Source organism: Macrotis lagotis, chromosome 3 (genome assembly GCF_037893015.1).
Source record: "Macrotis lagotis isolate mMagLag1 chromosome 3, bilby.v1.9.chrom.fasta, whole genome shotgun sequence".
Taxonomy (NCBI): domain Eukaryota; kingdom Metazoa; phylum Chordata; class Mammalia; order Peramelemorphia; family Peramelidae; genus Macrotis; species Macrotis lagotis.
In genome coordinates this window covers 16,953,702-16,961,631 of record NC_133660.1, presented here as the reverse complement: position 1 = coordinate 16,961,631, position 7,930 = coordinate 16,953,702, and the positions used below count along the sequence as shown (strand labels likewise).

Here is a 7,930-nt window from a genome sequence, read left to right as displayed (position 1 = left end):
CAGAGACAGAGAAAGTAATAGCTTAGATAGAAGGCGAACTCAGCAGTTTCCTAAGGGTAACTCCATTCTCCTTTCTTCTGTGTATTTCCAGATCAGAACTTGTAATGAAGGAGGAAGTCTTCTTATTAAATGCTGCACTCATAACCATTGATTTTCCTCAGGATGTCTAAGGTTGTCTCTTAAACATCATGGGGTAATGAATGCTGGTCTTGGTGTCAGGTTGCCATGGGTTCAAATCTCACCTCTTCCCACTCCATTGCCAGATCTTGGTCATTTGGAATGGTGAGAAGACTGGGGTCTTCCTCCCAGTGGAAGGAAATGGAGATGCCTCTAAACCTGGAGAAGCAAAGATTCCCAGCTCTATAAAAGTGTCTTCAGATACTTGGTAGCCTATTATAGAGAGGATAGATTAATCTTGTTCTGTTTAGGTACACAGGGCAGAACCAGAAGAAATGGGGGAAATTTCAGAAAGGAAATATTTAGGCTGCTGTTTGGAAACTCTTTCGAACAATAAAGAGACTCAAAAATCCACTAAGTATACTGGGGAAGTTTTCTGTAGGGTAGGAGGTATAGCCCTGGGGTGGTCGTCCTGGGGATTTTTGCTCAGAGATGGATTGGAGTGGAAAACACTGAGGTACCTTCCACCCTGATAGTCTGATTCTGCACACAGTTCAGCAGATTCTTGAACTTTTTTGTGTGTCCTGGACCCCATTAGTGGAAGGCTAATAAAAATAAAGATATCATTCTCCCTCTCCCTATCCAAATTCATGCACTCTGTGAAGTCAATCCTCAGACTAAGGATAAGAGCCTCCTCTGGTGGAAAATCAAACAATCCCATCAACAACAAACATGGAATCACAGTCTCTTCTTAATCAACAAACTGTTTTTTTTTTAAATTCCTGAAATCAGGCAAAGAATTGTTTTTTTGTGTGTGTGTATAAATATTTTTATTTGACATCATGATTTGACTATTATTACATTTCAGAAGTAAATAATATTGTGTAAAAACCATTCATTGAAAATCATCATTGATTTTTGAATGCAGAACTGCAGGGTAGTTCATTAGACTCTGGTCAGACCCTTCCATAGGCAGGCCTGCTGCTCTCCCCATTGTCCTCTCTAAACTGAAGGAGGCCAAGGGCTAGCACTTCCAGAAGAAAGCCAATGGTCACTTTTCTTAGAACGATTAAGAGGCTATGTATTCCTACCACAAAATGAGTTGAGCAGTTTTTTTTTTTTATTAAAGCTGTTGTTTGTGTACTAGTGCACAGTTTATTAAACATGATGGCTATGGAAAATGAGAAAACTCTAAATAGAGTCTCCTCATAGAAGAAATGTGTACAACTTTCCAGGCTTGTGATCTGAGATGTGTGTCAGTGACATGTTCATTGCCCATGTTTGCTAATATATTTCTTAAGAGAACTTAGTTCCTTGGAAATTGGACAAAGCTTTACATTTATGGACCAAAAACTTTTCTCTAGGTAGGAGAGTGACAAGAAGTTCTCTCCCTCCACACCTCCATCCTCCTGGCTTTTTTTGTCTCTATTTTTCCTAAATAGAGTCTGTCAAAATAGGTACAAACTATGATCTAATCTTTTGAGCAGAACTACTAAAAGGGTAATGGATAACCAGAAGTTACTAAACTGGATTTGAGGAAGGAATGATCAAAGTTACTAGGATGGTCCCCTGATATAAAATTTTTTTTTGGTAATATTTCCCAATACTCTATCTTCTTGACAATGACTTGGAGAAGTATTTCTGATTTAATTTTCAGTTGTCTGTTAGTTATGTCCGACTCTGGGCAAAGATATTGGATTACTTTGTCATTTCCTTCTCCAGCTAATTTTGCAGGATGAGGAAACTGAGGCAAAGGGAGTTGAGAGACTTGCCTAGCTAAGGTCACACAGCTATTAAAGTTTCTGAGACCAGATTTAAACTCATGAAGGAGTCTTCCAGACTCTAGGTCTGACACTTTATATGCATCCAGCTGCCAATTCAGAGTTAAAACTTTAGGTGATAAAATTTTACCCCCCCCTTTCATGAGTAATTAGGGCTGCAGCACTTATAAATGATTTAAGAAGAGTCAAAGAAGTATAAAGTAAAAAGTTTTGCAACTTGGAGGTCTTGGGATAGGATCTGAAAGTTTCCTGAGGAATGTATTAGGAGCTTCAAAGGGAGGACTGTTGTAGAAGTGAATTTTGGTGAATTCTACTGTGAATATTCAGATCTGAATTTTAGAAAGGACTGATCCAAATTTGTGTTTTTCAACTGACTTTGATTACATGTAACTAATTTAAAAAAATAGAAACCCTTTATTAAAATGATATATCCAAAAATGCATGAAACAATTATAAAAAAAAAAACTAGCTCCCACTCTTCCCCTTCTTGGCTTATATTGCTGTTCCAATACAGATATTCCTCCAGGTGTTCAGTCATGGGCAGGGGTGGAGTGTGAAGTGTCATCTTCTGGGTCATGTTTGATGTCCATGGTCCAGATGAGTGGATGATCCGTTTCCACTGTCACAACACCAGAGCCATCATAGGTATTTGAGGTGCTGACTAGGGTTCCAAACATGAGCATATCATTGGTGAGGTTCCACTTTAGGCCTGTTGTAGTGACTTGCTTACATAGATGTCCAACAGGAATAAGGCCACACCAATCACCTTCAAATCCTGTATTTACATTGAGTTTGTGCTTTCCTGGCTGAAGCAGGCAAATAAGAGAATGTTCTTGTATGATGATAATAGGTATTGGAGTGATCTCAGTTGCATGAAAAAGGGTCTCCACAGAAGCCATGATCTGGTCAAATCATCCTGCAAGTCCACCCAAAGTCACAATGATGTCAACCTGAAGGTCCTTTTCTACTATCTTCTTCTGGAGTACTGGAAGACATTTAGTAAAATCAGTGTAGTTTTGATCAGGAGTTGAGACAAGTTCACATCCCTTGACGTTGTAGTATTCTTTGACTTCAAGTCTAGTAGAATCAAAATCTCCACTGATGTACTCAGGTAAGAAGCTCTCTTGATCTCCTTCAGTTAAATGATACAACCGGTTAGCACCTCCAACAGCACAGGCTTTAAGAACAGCTTTGCTCCACAGATGATAAAAATGACTTCTGTCCAAAGGCTGATTAAGGATCAATAGGCAATACTTCAAATCCCCTGAACAAAGATGGAAGAAAGGCCAATTGATTGATAGATAAGCAAAAATTAGCATTCATTAAGCTGCAAAAGCCAATTCCAGTGTGGAGCAGGCATTCCAGCGGGGTGAAGGTGTGCTCCATTTCAGATTATTGGCTTCTGCACAGCTGCTCGAGGAGCCGCCTGCCGGGCAGCCACGGAGCTTGGAGCGGCCCAAGAATTGTTAATCATTCTTTCTTTGTTGTTGTTTTGTTTTTTGCAAGACAATAGGGTTAACTGACACAACTAGGTAATTATTAAATGTCTGAGGTCGGATTTGAACTCAGGTCCTCCTGACTCCAGGGCTGGTATCCGCTGTGTCACTAAGCTGGACAACCCCAATCATTCTTGTCCTATAAATTTATGCTTCAACTTGATCTCTTCATCTTCATCCTTACAACCCAGCAAATGCTGTGATGGTTTGGTTAGTTTATTCAGATTTTGACTAATCTTCCTCCTAAGCACAGGAGAAAAGCAGTGAGGAGACTTTAGAGTCACTAGAAATAAACTATGGGCAAAAGCAGACTGACCCATGTCTTAGCAGATACTTGAATGATGCTAAATAGAATTTGATACTGGCTGTCTTCATTTCTAAGAATTGTTTCCCTTGGGATTTTGCTATGAGTTCCCATGATGCATCCTTGAGTAATGATGATCATGGCATCTCCCAAGTTGATAAAACATATTCCTTTTAACAACCTTGTGGAGCAGGATGTCCTGCAAATGTCACTGTATTCATTTTATATATGAGGAAACTGAGGCTCAGAGAGGTGAGCCCAGGTCATTCTGATATTGAGTAAAGTTTGATCTCTTTGTACCTTCCTCCTCTTGGTCCTAATTCTGACCTCTGGGGCTACCCTCATGGTTGATGATGTGGTATCCAGTGATGGGGGAACCCACATCCTCCATGTGGATCTTCTCCTGTCTGGACAGGAATTCTGGGATACCATTTTGGATGGGACAGTTTGACAATACAGACTAAGAATGCTAAGTGCACAAGAAAAAGAATGAAAAGCTAGAGAAGCCTGGGCTTGCATCACACCCACTTCAGGAATCCCACAAATTTGGAGGCCAACCCTGGCAGGGATTCCACAGATGCCGTGTGTATTTGTGTGTGTGTGTGTGTGTGTGTGTGTGTGTGTGTGTGTGTGTGTGCGTGCGCGCGCGCTTGCACTTTTCTTAATTGTGTTTATTTTGGTGGGGGTGGTGGAGTATGACAAGGGAGGTGGAGAGTCCACTGAAATGCCAAACTAAGGTGGGAGAAGTAAGAGAAGACAAGACGGGAGGGGGAAATCCCTTTTGACTTGGCCCCAATTCTCAATGGATTTCTAGAGTTTCTGGGAATGCTTAGGAGAGTCTCCAAGAGAGAAGTGATTTCTAAGATGACATTTAAATATAAATGCTACAGGAAAAAAATCCCTTTGGAAACTTACATTTTGATCCTCTGGGCTAAATGAATACAATTGGAGCTGAGATCCTATCAGAGGAAGATTTCTCTTTGAAAAGGAAAGGAAAACCTGATCCAGCCTAAACTAGCCTAGGCCAGTGCCCTCAGTGGATTGGAGAAGGACCCAGTGTCCCAGAGAAAGTGGGGGGGGGGGGAATCTTTACAATGCTCCATGGCAGATGTGGCAGCTCTCTGCTTTCTCTTTTGACCCAGGTTAGGGGACAAGAGAGCTAACAAAGGTGGGCTCCAGTGTCCCCATTCAAAGGGATTGCCACCTCTCTGCCCACTGTTGTCTAAAGAACCCAGTCATTGGGGGCAAGCCCTTAGGGAGCATCAGAGAAAGTTAGAGGGAAACAACACAGATGTTGAGACTTTCTGAACCTGAGGGGATCTATTTCATGAAAATAAAAACCTGGGTTTTTTCTATTGAAAAAGCAACATGACACTAGCTATCCATGTATCATAAGGCCACCTGGACAAATGGAGCTGCCTACCTGTATACAAGTCGGCTCTTTCATCTGCCTCTCACTTCCTTCTTGCCCCACTTAGCTTCTTTCAGAAATGTTCATCTGAGGTTGGCATCATTTGCAACCCTGGCAGCCCCCAAAAGAATACAATGGGACACTGTAGAAAGACCACCCTGGACACTTGTGTGACCTCGGGCAGGTCATTCAGCCTCTCCCTCAGCTTCCACATCTGTAAAATGGGGAGGTCAGATTTGACCTCAAAGGTCTTCCCCAGTTCCAGGTATGGGGTCCTATGATGTACCTTGTCCCAGGTGTCCCAGGTCTCCTTAGGGACAGACAGAAGAAACTTAATTTCCTAAATGAGATTATGCCAACCACTCAACTTGAGAGAAGTGGAAAAATTACTGACCAGAAGAACCATGGAATTTCCATGCAATAATTAAATCATTCCATCACACTAAGACTCAGTTTGTTCATCTTCAAAATGGGAGTCATGATACGTGTATTATAGTCATTGGGGTGGGGTTGGGGAATCTATTCTCTAACTCTATTTGCCCTAGTAATTGTAACTGCTTTTAAAATGCCACCAGTCCTTTTTCTGGGAAGCTCAGTTTCCTCAGGAGGAATGGAGGAGAATGGTACCTACATTCCTTTCCAACCGCAAATAATGACTCTTCTCAGGATGTTCAGAGGAGTGAGTGGGAAGATTGGGGGAAGCTTTGGAAATAGGTCATTGAGAGACTGTAAAAGAAACAGAAAAAATTTGTTATTGGTTCAGCTAGATGGCCCAGCACCATTCCAAGGACTATGTTATGCTAGGAGTTATCTTTGTCTGTAAAGGAAAGGTCCCAAGAAAGTCAGACTCAGAAGCCCCTATCTAAATGAGCAGGTGAGGACAACAGGTACATTACCCCCGGAATTCATTATGCCAATTACCCATAAGAATGACTGAGGATTCAAAATTTGGAATCAAGAAATAGTTCTGAAGCTTCTTACCTCAGACAGAAGGGAGCCCAATGTGTTCCCAGAGCAATCCCCAATGGACAACACCAGAGAAAGAGCTAGTAAAGGCTCAGAGGAGAAGGAGATGAATGAGTCTCTGATGAGGGGGTCTAAGGCAGCTACTTGTCAACCTAGCAACAATAGAAAGGTCTGTTTTCTTCCGTAGATGTTATTTCTGAATGTGATGGAGAAGCTCCTAAGTCTGGACAAACCTGAAAAGCTCTAACTAGTCAAATAGGTGATTCATTTGTGGAAATATAATCCTGGCAGAAGGAAGGAACCAAGGAAGCATTTCTGGGGATTAGGAAGACTTTAGCAAGAAATTGAGACCCCAAGGGGCCCAGGTGATGTTTTTCATCACTCCTGAAGATTGAAGTCAGGGGCTTCAAGAGAGGAAGGCAGAATCGGAAAGGAAAGAAGGAAGTGATGCCTCAGAAAAGGGATTTGGAACTCTAGCCCACCACTTAAAATGATCTGTAATAGGTTGTATCCCTCCTCTCCTCCAAAATGCTCCGGGGGGGGGGGGGGGGTAGACCTGATTATTCCCAGATGCTAATCTTAGAGAGGGAAGGCCTCCATCCTGTTTAGGTATCCTTCCTTCCTCTTAGAACAGTCAGATTATTCAGAAATCATTTTAGCCTCTTAGGACAGTGAAAGTGACCAGTTTAAATGGCAAAGGGAAAATGTAAAACAATCTCTAAACGTGAGTGAGAGCTAATTTTGCAGATTCTCTCCTTTGTGTTAACCATAAACTTTCATCTTCCAACTTCTACCAACAGGAATCTGGTTCCAACCTTCTTTAATCTCTCTAGTTCTAATTCAGCCTAAAGTCTAAAGTTCCAGAATTTTTTTATGGAGCCCCACGCCACATGCCAATAAAGTGGGAGTGGGACATCAGTAGTGGGACACCATCTCAGAGACTGAGAGTGAAATGAAGCCTGTGGCTTTATTGATTTTCTTCATTACGGTTACCTAGGTCAGCAGAATATCAAGGTGGTGACTCCATGGTCCCTTGGCTCCAAACTCCACATCACATAGATCTGACTCATGAATTGTTTCTTCCTAGAACACTCCTCCCCTCCCCCCCCCACCCAGGAAAGGGGTCCCATGCTCTAATGGCCCATTAGTTAATGTCCAAGGGTGCCTTCCTGCCTATTGTGAACCTAATGCTGACACATTGCAGAGGACTAGGACTGAGCTGAGACTCTCATTTCTTAATTTGAGATTTGCATCCTCCTCTGGGTTATCCTATAGATAAAAATCTACTGCAAAATATTCTGGCATTGATGTCCCTTGGGAAATATGGCATCTCAAAGGGCACAGTCCACCCATGTAGGTGGGTACACATGCCTGGGGTTAATAGAGTGCTTATTTACCTAATTCACAAGAGACAAAATTCAAGACTGTACCTGGAGATAAGACACATGGCCTCAGATATTTAGGCTGAAATGCAGAAAGTGGGACTAATGAGCGAAATGAGCTAAAGATCCTGATGCAGGATGGATGGCACATTTGACTTGATAGCTATCACCGAATGGGACCTTGGGCTAGAATATGACTATGAAAAAAGATCTCTCTCTCTCCTCTCTCTCTCTCTCTCTCTCTCTCTCTCTCTCTCTCTCTCTCTCCCTCTCTCTCTCTCTCTGTCTCTCTCTGCCTCTCTCTGTCTCTCTCTCTCTGTCTGTCTGTCTGTCTCTCTCTTCCTCTCTTCCTCCCTCCCTCCCTCCTTTTTCATTCTCCCTTTCCTTCTCTTTCTCCTTTTCCCTATCTCTATCTATATGGGTATATAGTAGTAGAGATAGAAATACCTATAAATATCTCTATAGACAGAGAT

General features: G+C 42.1%; 1 pseudogene; it reads right to left on the bottom strand.

The window, feature by feature from the left end:
* Positions 1–2,037: 2,037 nt before the first annotated feature.
* On the bottom strand, positions 2,038–3,284 carry LOC141515991 (thiamine pyrophosphokinase 1-like; annotated as a pseudogene).
* Between the last annotated feature and the right edge of the window lie 4,646 nt (positions 3,285–7,930).